The sequence below is a fragment of the Salmo salar genome, unplaced genomic scaffold (genome assembly GCF_905237065.1).
Source record: "Salmo salar unplaced genomic scaffold, Ssal_v3.1, whole genome shotgun sequence".
NCBI classification, from domain to species: Eukaryota; Metazoa; Chordata; class Actinopteri; order Salmoniformes; family Salmonidae; genus Salmo; species Salmo salar.
In genome coordinates, this window is record NW_025548971.1 from 43,292 (window position 1) to 54,446 (window position 11,155).

At 37.1% G+C, this 11,155-nt stretch overlaps 1 long non-coding RNA gene across 1 annotated transcript; it reads left to right on the top strand.

Annotated features, from left to right (window-relative positions):
• The first annotated feature begins 2,503 nt into the window (after nucleotides 1–2,503).
• On the top strand, nucleotides 2,504–10,943 carry LOC123735045 (uncharacterized). The gene is made up of 3 exons (XR_006765229.1): nucleotides 2,504–2,593; nucleotides 3,292–3,525; nucleotides 10,827–10,943. It is a non-coding gene; the product is annotated as an uncharacterized lncRNA (long non-coding RNA).
• Nucleotides 10,944–11,155: the final 212 nt, after the last annotated feature.

Consider the following 11,155-nt stretch of genomic DNA (forward strand, 5'->3'; position numbering starts at 1 on the left):
TTATAGGAACATTGACTCATCTCTTCTTCTACTGTAGACTTCTATCATCTGATTGGTTCTCATTTTCTCTCAACTGACTTTTCTTATTTTCTGAGGCTCAAAAATCTGATGAAGGTCACTGCCATCCTTCCTCTTCCTCATGATGACATCACTGTGAAAGAAAGCTGACTGTAATAAAACTGATGAATGTCACTGCCACCCTTCCTCTTCCTCATGATTACATCACTGTGAAGGAAAGCTGACTGTAATAAAACTGTTTTCACTTTAATCAAACAAACACTAATAATGCTATTTATCATAAGGAAGTACAGCTATACAGTACACTATACAGTACATCTATACAGTATACTATACAGTACAGTTATACAGTATACTATACAGTACAGTTATACAGTATACTATAGAGTACAGTTATACAGTACAGCTATACAGTATCCTATACAGTACATCTATACAGTAAATCTATACAGTATACTATACAGTACAGTTATACAGTATACTATATAGTACAGTTATACAGTACACTATACAGTATACTATACAGTACAGTTATACAGTACATCTATACAGTACAGCTATACAGTATACTATAGGAATATGTAATAAATTAAAGCTACTACTGTCTACATAAATTACAGATGCAGCACAACATAAATGATTGACACTTACTCAGACTTCACCTGGGCTTTCTGACCAATATCACGTAATAAAGACATTAACGTTAGTTGAATACGTCCGTGAGCACCATTGTTGGTCGCTGGGTGAATGTGTGGATAATTAACTTTCCAGGTAACTTAGCTATGATAGCTAACGTTAGTGGTAGCTGGGTGAATGTGTGGATAATTAACTTTCCAGGTAACTTAGCTATGATAGCTAACGTTAGTGGTCGCTAGGTGAATGTGTGGATAATTAACTTTCCAGGTAACTTAGCTATGATAGCTAACGTTAGTGGTCGCTGGGTGAATGTGTGGATAATTAACTTTCCAGGTAACTTAGCTATGATAGCTAACGTTAGTGGTCGCTGGGTGAATGTGTGGATAATTAACGTTCCAGGTAACTTAGCTATGATAGCTAACGTTAGTGGTCGCTGGGTGAATGTGTGGATAATTAACGTTCCAGGTAACTTAGCTATGATAGCTAACTTTAGTGATGGTTGATTGATTAGCTCTTGCAAATCGGTCCATTTTCACCAAAAACTTGTGTTTCCACTCCATGCAATTACTGACACTTTTTAGCAAAATATTATTTATTTCCACAATTACAGTTCCAGCGCAAAATGACGTATTGACGTTGACGTTAAAACATCACAATCGGCAGTGATATAGCCTACGTAACACTCATATTACATTCTAGTTTTCCACTTTTGAATAAATTTGAAAGTAATGAAATAGCACAGCAAATCTGTCATTTATTTATATTATTTATATCAATATATTGGGGGGATATTTTGAGCATATTTGAATATTGGATGTATCCCCCCAATATATGTTATAATTCCGGCACTGGGATACACTCTTTGTGTAGAAAGTGGATTTTATGGCATTTATAGCCACAGTGATAAACTATACAGTACAAGTGTCCTAGAAGTCCAAGAAGCTGGACATTATATCTGCAGCAGAGAAGAAGAACAACAAGACAGGCTTTATTATTTAGAGTAATATACAAGTGGCCAACCAAGATCACCTGTTCATAGCTGTTTCAACATGAATCCAGCAAGGAGATTCACCTGGTGGAGATCTATGTATTACTTGGAAGTCTAGAGAATGAAGGGCAATGGGTAAAGACTGAAACTGGATCCATCATAATGATTCTACATGTTATAGTATGAAACTGGATCCATCATAATGATTCTACATGTTATAGTATGAACCTGGATCCATCATAATGATTCTACATGTTATAGTATGAACCTGGATCCATCATAATGATTCTAATTGTTATAGTATGAACCTGGATCCATCATAATGATTCTAAATGTTATAGTATGAAACTGGATCCATCATAAAGATTCTACATGTTATAGTATGAACCTGGATCCATCATAATGATTCTCCATGTTATAGTATGAACCTGGATCCATCATAATGATTCTCCATGTTATAGTATGAAACTGGATCCATCATAATGATTCTAATTGTTATAGTATGAACCTGGATCCATCATAATGATTCTAAATGTTATAGTATGAAACTGGATCCATCATAAAGATTCTACATGTTATAGTATGAACCTGGATCCATCATAATGATTCTCCATGTTATAGTATGAACCTGGATCCATCATAATGATTCTCCATGTTATAGTATGAAACTGGATCCATCATAATGATTCTCCATGTTATAGTATGAAACTGGATCCATCATAATGATTCTACATTTTATATTATGCCTTGGCCTTTACCGGCCAAAGGTTATACTGCTGTTATGTTTATGATATACTATTGGGTTGTGTCACTAGACTTTGACCAGATATTATTGCATCCAAAGGTCAACTGTACCTAGAACATAGATACAGAGCCACTTGCTGCTCTCTCAGCACAACGGGAAATATCTCAATGACTTGACAGGTTCTGGTTGTGAATTCAGGCTACAAGGTAAGAATCTACCCAGGGATTATTGTAAAGTGTGTAGGGACATTAAATGTATGGTGTTATTTTAGTATAGTGAATGACAGTAAAACACTCAGATCTAACAGTCCATTTCACCTGGGACAGCTACGTGACAGTTCAATCATACAAAATGGCGCTAACTGGGCGTAGGCAAGTCAAATTCAATAACATATTGTTCATATATCGTATTATACCATTCGTATATCGTGGTTATTTTACCATTTGTAAAAATGTTAATGTATCATAGTTCTAAATCATCTTTCAGAATATCAGAACATTTGTTGTTTTCTAAAATACAATGATCTCCTGCTTCCTGTATAATTTGGTATGAAACCACTGAACAGACTTTTCTTAACATTGTTATTATGAACTGAATTCAGTAACAGCATAATAATATCATACCTGTTGAACAAAGCAACACACTAGAATGAGAGAAATTATTAAAAGAGAAAGTGAGACATTATTATTATTATTATTATTAGTTCCACTACATGGAGAAAAGGTGAAAAATATCAGTCACGACTACATGTTCATGTGATGCATTAAATTACCTGACTGTTTGAATGTGTCTGTTAGTAAATGTTTTATTTCGCAAAGAGATAATGAATAAAATATAACAATTGACCTTCAATAATTAGTTGTCACTGTGTTAACCACAACCAACATGCTGGATCTCTGTTTAGGGCTCAGTGCTCTAAAATGAGTCTCTCCGGGGAGAGAGAGGAGGGGGGTCCTGCCTCTAAAATGAGTCTCTCCGGGGAGAGAGAGGAGGGAGGCCCTGCCTCTAAAATGAGTCTCTCTGGGGAGAGAGAGGAGGGAGGCCCTGCCTCTAAAATGAGTCTCTCCGGGGAGAGAGAGGAGGGGGGTCCTGCCTCTAAAAGGAGTCTCTTTGGTGAACATGACACCAAATGTAAGAGGTGAGATGACCATTTGTTTAAGAATTATTAAAGAGTTTGTTTCTAAAACTTTATATCCACATTTTTTTCACATGTTATTTTTCATCAGAAATGATTGCTTGTGGGCACCTTCATGTGTCTGTAAAACATTGTTGTTCTAAGATTTTAATTCATAGATTTTTGTGTATGAATTTTTGTCTTGCAAAACGCTATATAGCTGGAATGAAATGTTTGTAATCTGTACATTGGACTGTGATAAGTAGATGTCTCACCAGCACACACACACACACACACACACACACACACACACACACACACACACACACACACACACACACACACACACACACACACACACACACATCTATAGAATGTTAGCATGACACAATCATTTAGCCTCTTAATTATTGCCTAATATGTTGTCATAACCTTATTGTTTTTACTAATTCTGATCGTTGTCACAAGCGGAATTCTGACAATATATCCGTTATATCAACACTCTTCACTCCTGTTTAAACCAAAAAGGGTTCTATCTTGCTTAATATACGGAACCACTAAAGTTCTATATAGAACCCTTTATAGGAGATTAGGAAGTGTCTGAGTATACAGTATTTATAGAATATATATATAGAACCCTTTATAGGAGGTTAGGAAGTCTCTGAGTTTACAGTATATATATAGAATACTGTATATATAGAACCCTTTATAGGAGGTTAGGAAGTGTCTGAGTATACAGTATATATATAATATATATATAGAACCCTTTATAGGAGGTTAGGAAGTGTCTGAGTATACAGTATATATAGAATATATATATAGAACCCTTTATAGGAGGTTAGGAAATGTCTGAGTATACAGTATATATAGAATATATATAGAACCCTTTATAGGAGGTTAGGAAGTGTCTGAGTATACAGTATATATAGAATATATATATAGAACCCTTTATAGGAGGTTAGGAAGTGTCTGAGTATACAGTATATATAGAATATATATAGAACCCTTTATAGGAGGTTAGGAAGTGTCTGAGTATACAGTATATATAGAATATATATATAGAACCCTTTATAGGAGGTTAGGAAGTGTCTGAGTATACAGTATATATAGAATATATATATAGAACCCTTTATAGGGCTCTTTGATCAGAACTCTAGAGGTTCTTCTTCACTGAATTGATCTTCATTATATCCAAACACACTGGTGGTCAGGGATGCATCTCTTTGTTTGAACGATGGCCCACGTCAACTCCGGCTGACTTTTTTACAATACAATATAATACAATATATTACAATACATTACACTACAACTTTGTCCATTAGTTACAGCAAACAACAAAGTATCTTCTGCTCCGTTCTTAACCCCTGCCCCCCCCAGATCTCAAAAGAATTTTGTTTAACATAATAATAATAAAAAAATGAACATTACTAATGTAACCCACTGCAAATACTGTGTTTAGCTGATTGTGTTGTACTGCTCATGTCCGCGTTCTGGAACTGTCCGCGTCCACGTTCGATGTGGCGCCAAGCATATTGTCCGGTTACGCGCAGAGTGGGCTGAGGTGATCTTGAGGAAGAACGATGGAGATTGTTACAGTGTTGAGACGCCAACGTTTATTGTTCAATTTGCTTTTTGCTTTATGGTCAGGGACAGTATGAGTGTAGCCAGGTCCTTTTCACTCTCTCTCGTTGTTTCATTTTGTGGTTTACCGGATTTTTCATCCTCCTCGAGACGAGGGACAGACGACCGACCTGCTAGATAGCCAAGCTCGTCGGTACAGCTAGCTAAGCTAGCTAGCTACTCTACCAGCAGCATCCTAGTTATCATAGCTAGTCTGTACAGCTAGGTAAGCTAGCTAGCTACTCTACCAGCAGCATCCTAGTTATCCTAGGTAGTCGGTACAGCTAGCTAAGCTAGCTAGCTACTCTACCAGCAGCATCCTAGTTAACCTAGCTAGTCGGTACAGCTAGGTAAGCTAGCTAGCTACTCTACCAGCAGCATCCTAGTTATCCTAGCTAGTTGGTACAGCGAGGTAAGCTAGCTAGCTACTCTATCAGCAGCATCCTAGTTATCCTAGCTAGTCGGTACAGCTAGGTAAGCTAGCTAGCTACTCTATCAGCAGCATCCTAGTTATCCTAGCTAGTCGGTACAGCTAGGTAAGCTAGCTAGCTACTCTATCAGCAGCATTCTAGTTATCCTAGCTACCACTACATCATCACCGGCTACATGCATTTCTTGTGGACCGATGGAGCTCCCGGTTGTTTCTTCCACCTGTTAAATCCGTGGAGGGCTCTCGTTGATGGATGCTGGCTACCTCTGACCAGTTCTCTCTTCACTAGATGGACGGAAACTTTAGTGGGGTGGCAGGGTAGCCTAGTGGTTAGAGCAGTGGACTAGCAACCGGAAGGTTGCAAGTTCAAATTGGTGAGCTGACAAGGTACAAATCTGGCATTCTGCCCCTGAACAAGGCAGTTAACCTATTGTTCCTAGGCTGTCATTGAAAATAAGAATTTGTTCTTAACTGACTTGCCTAGTTAAATAAAGGTAAAAGTGTTTAACCCCTCTGTGTCCAAGGACCAAACTTTTGAATATTATTTTCGGGGCGCCTCAAGTACATTACATTTTCAACAATGTTTTTTTCTGATGAAAACTAACGTAGTTCATTGTATCCGCCATGGAGCCCAGTTACATAACATTACCTTATGTCTCTAGTTGTGAAGTAATGGCGAAAAAACAGGCCTTATTTTAGGTCATTTTTCTCCCTGCCAGCTCCTATTAGTTCTATTGAGCACCATGGCACCAACTCACCTTCTGAATGTTCTATTCCCAGCTCATTGTTCTGCGTCACAATGTCAGCTTCTCTATTGTTATCAATGAGACCTGTCGGCATTAACCGTGAACGCTGACCTCAGGTAACTTATTATAAACAGGGTTACAGCTCACTGTTCGCCTGGGTACACGTTGTGGTGACCCATAGTGCTAGTGATGGCTGGCACATACCGATCCAACGTTAAACATTTTCTGGTCATGGTTAACCTTTGGTGTTTTCAGTAAAAGGTATATAACCTAAACAAAACACATGTCCTTGTCCTCTTTTTCAAGATGTGGCCGATTTAAACAGACAGAAGACATTTTTTAATTAAGAAATACTTTTATTTGGTGACTTGTTGTTTCTATATGGCTACTTGGTAATTTGATATGCTTCAAAATCTTCATTTGTATTGCGTGAATGCTGCGCAGGTTCAATGAGTTGCAAACCAAATGGACATGTCTAGCTCATTGATTTGTAGTTCTGACGCAATTTCTACATCAGATTATGAGCCTAGCAAGTGTGGCGAATGAGTTATGTAGTACCCACAGAGGGCCACAGGAGAGCTATAAACACATACAGTTTTTTGCCTTAAAAACCCTAAACCTAACAATGAATCCATCAAATGTGTTTATAAAGCCCTTTTTACATCAGCAGATGTCACAAAGTGCTATACAGAAACTCTAACCCTACATATGACCTATTTTAGCCTTAACCCCTAACCCTAATTCTAGTGTAGGGTAGCCTTGAACACTTTCAGAAACTATTTTAGTAATAATATTATATTAGTAAATACAATTATAGTACTAAATAGCATTTTCATTATTATGTTAATCAAAACCTGACTAAGCATTTTGCTTTTTTTGTTTTGTTATTGTATTATATTTATTGTTTCAAGACAGAACACTTGATAAACAAGACACACTAGTTTTATTTTTCAAATGTGGTTTGAACTGGGTGACCTGGTAACCTCTATGTGAAAGTCCAGAAATTGGCGTGGGACAGATGGGGAAGGTTTGAGACTGATCTAAGGAATTAATGAGAAAAATACACTTTATTTCTCAGCTGCCTCATCAATGTCTGTCAGTGAATTAATAACTTTTAATTGCTACATTTCCAATAGATGGCAGCATAAGACCACGAAGCATCAGTTATAGGCTACAAGCAGCAATATGATTGACATAAAATAGCATGCAACCAAAGACTATATGTCCCATGATTTTCTAAAATGGTCACATTACTTTAGATAGCTATATATCTCGTATAAGGGCTGTGTTGCTTTTGGGAGAGCAAAAAAATATTGACTATAGCAGGTAAATAATCACTAGTCAGAACCTCAACCTTAGTATACATGCATTATAAAACATAATCTTAATATCTGATATTGTGAGTAAACAACCTCGCAATAGAAAAGACAAGAGTGCGTCTTCCAGCCCTCCAATAAATTACATCATTCAACCTCCCGGTTAGTAAATTTACCTCAACATGCCCCTGGAGAAGGCAGAGTGATGACACAAGCTTTTTAGCGGAGCTGCGTTCATTACTAGCGAGAGAAGGCAGAGCGGCTCGATGCTGGTTGATGAATTTGACAATGAATGTACTAGGAAAATACGTTTTTCTTAAACAGAGGTGGCTGAATTAATGTTCAGGCTGATTGATAATCGTTATATTAATGAAGAATAATTTCAAAACATGAGCATAAAAACAGGTGATAATAAACATGAATCATCATTATATTACTTCACAGTAATCTGTTAAATGCTTTTTCAGTCCTTCCTCTTGCGTTAGCAGTGTGAAAAGGGACAGAAAGAAGCACACAGGAGTTGTCCTGTGATGGGGAGTGGTGGTGTATCCAGGGAGAAAACTAAACTAATCTTCTGAAATGTCATTTGTGGTCTGCCATCTATTGGAATTATGTAGCAACTGTAGTAGTACTGAATAATGTGTAATTCCTTACTAAAGTAGTAATTACACAGAATTGCAAAATATAACATTTTCTAGTTCATTTTACCACTTACAACCATAAAATAACAATTTATAGCTGTTATGGCTAGGGGGCAGTATTTTCACGGCCGGATAAAAAACGTACCCGATTTAATGTGATTATTACTCCTGCCCAGAAACTAGAATATGCATATAATTATTAGCTTTGGATAGAAAACACTCCAAAGTTTCTAAAACTGTTTGAATGGTGTCTGTGAGTATAACAGAACTCATTTGGCAGGCCAAAACCTGAGAAGATTCCATGCAGGAAGTGTCCTGTCTGACAATTTCTTGGCCTTCTTGATTATCTCTATCCAATACAGGGGATCTCTGCTGTTACGTGACACTTCCTACGGCTCCCATGGGCTCTCAGAAGGCGGAAAAAAGCTGAATCGTGGCTTTGCAGGCTCTGGCTGAAAAACATTAGCGCGTTTGGATAGTGGCCAGTCACAGTACTATGAAACTGAGGCGCATGCACGAGTCGACTCCATTGTTTATTTTCTCTCTCTTTGAACGAAAACCACCACTCCCGGTCGGAATATTATCGCTTTTTTACGAGAAAAATGGCATACAAATTGATTTATAACAGCGGTTGACATGCTTCGACGTACGGTAATGGAATATTTAGCATTTTTTTGTCACGAAATGCGTCGTGCTCGTCACCCTTCTTTACCATTCGGATAGTGTCTTGAACGCACAAACAAAACGCCGCTATTTGGATATAACTATGGATTATTTGGGACCAAACCAACATTTGTTATTGAAGTAGAAGTCCTGGGAGTGCATTCTGACGAAGAACAGCAAAGGTAATAACATTTTTCTTATAGTAAATCTGACTTTGGTGAGTGCTAAACTTGCTGGGTGTCTAAATAGCTAGCCCTGTGATGCCGGGCTATCTACTGAGAATATTGCAAAATGTGCTTTCACCGAAAAGCTATTTTAAAATCGGACATAGCGAGTGCATAGAGGAGTTCTGTATCTATAATTCTTAAAATAATTGTTATGTTTTTTGTGAACGTTTATCGTGAGTAATTTAGTAAATTCACCGGAAGTGTTCGGTGGGAATGCTAGTCACATGCTAGTCACATGCTAATGTAAAAAGCTGGTTTTTGATATAAATATGAACTTGATTGAACAAAACATGCTTGTATTGTATAATATAATGTCCTAGGGTTGTCATCTGATGAAGATCATCAAAGGTTAGTGCTGCATTTAGCTGTGGATTTGTTTTTTGTGACAGTATATGCTAGCTTGAAAAATGGGTGTCTGATTATTTCTGGCTGGGTACTCTGCTGACATAATCTAATGTTTTGCTTTCGCTGTAAAGCCTTTTTGAAATCGGACAGTGTGGTTAGATAAAGGAGAGTCTTGTCTTTAAAATGCTGTAAAATAGTCATATGTTTGAAAAATTGAAGTTTTTGTATTTTTGAGGAATTTGTAATTCGCGCCACGCCTATCATTGGATATTGGAGCAGGTGTTCCGCTAGCGGAACGTCTAGATGTAAGAGGATAACTAACAATGAAATTGACATAAACCAAAAACACCATACATTTAGTATATTATTTAAAATATATATATATGAAACTATTTCTTTAGATGGCTGACATTATCTGCCAAAGTAACAGCCCTGCAGACAAAGAGCACTCCAGTAGGTACCAAAACATTCAAAGTTTTCTCAAAAGTGAAGTTTATCAACGTTCAAAGCAGAATTTCTTTCCCATTGTTCCTCAACTGTACTGTATGATATAACATTTTCTAGCTCTGAGTCACTACTATTATCCAATGTAAAAAACATAATTTCAAATTTTGCTACATAAGACCGTATCGAGCCGGTCAATGACATTTGACTGTGTAAAACCTAGCAGTACTACTGATTTCTCTGAGAGTGAGGCAGATATATATTATTACTGTGTAAAACCTAGCAGTACTACTGATTTCTCTGAGAGTGAGGCAGATATATATTATTACTGTGTAAAACCTAGCAGTACTACTGATTTCTCTGAGAGTGAGGCAGATATATATTATTACTGTATAAAACCTAGCAGTACTACTGATTTCTCTGAGAGTGAAGCAGATATATATTATTACTGTGTAAAACCTAGCTGTACTACAGATTTATCTGAGAGTGAGGCAGATATATATTATTACTGTATAAAATCTAGCAGTACTACAGATTTATCAGAGAGTGGGGCAGATATATATTATTACTGTATAAAACCTAGCAGTACTACTGATTTATCTGAGAGTGAGGAAGATATATAGCATTTTGCAAAAAAAATGTCTCTGAAATGAAAACATCAAGCGATTTTAAACAAATACATTTCTGTCATTGAAGAACCCCATGCCATGATTAGATAGTGAAAAAAACACACCAATCTCTATCAAAATGTCTTTCAGGAATAAAAGCTAATTTATCAACATTTCTGAAAATGAATATACAGTATAGCATGTCGGAATGAAACTCTTCTCTTGTTTCCCCATCTGAGCTCAGAGTAGATGAGAGATGTTATGTTTGTCTCTGTTGTGTTGAAGCCCAATCAAGCAGGAGAGACCAGCCTCCCCTGTTCCCAGCTGTGTGTCCATGAAGAGTGACTGGTCAATGAGTCAACCTATACAGTTTAGAGAGGGAGACTTTTCTACTGAACAAAGGTAAGAAGAACTCATGGGTCATGGTCAGTGAGTTAAACAACACTGTCTCTAGTCATTTCTCTTCTCCCATTTTTCATTTATTTTTGTTGTTTTCATAATCCATAGACAAATCCTTTTGTCCATTTTCATAGTCCTAAAACAATATTAAACAAACACAACATTCCCTCCCTGTGTGTGTGTGTGTGTGTGTGTGTGTGTGTGTGTGTGTGTGT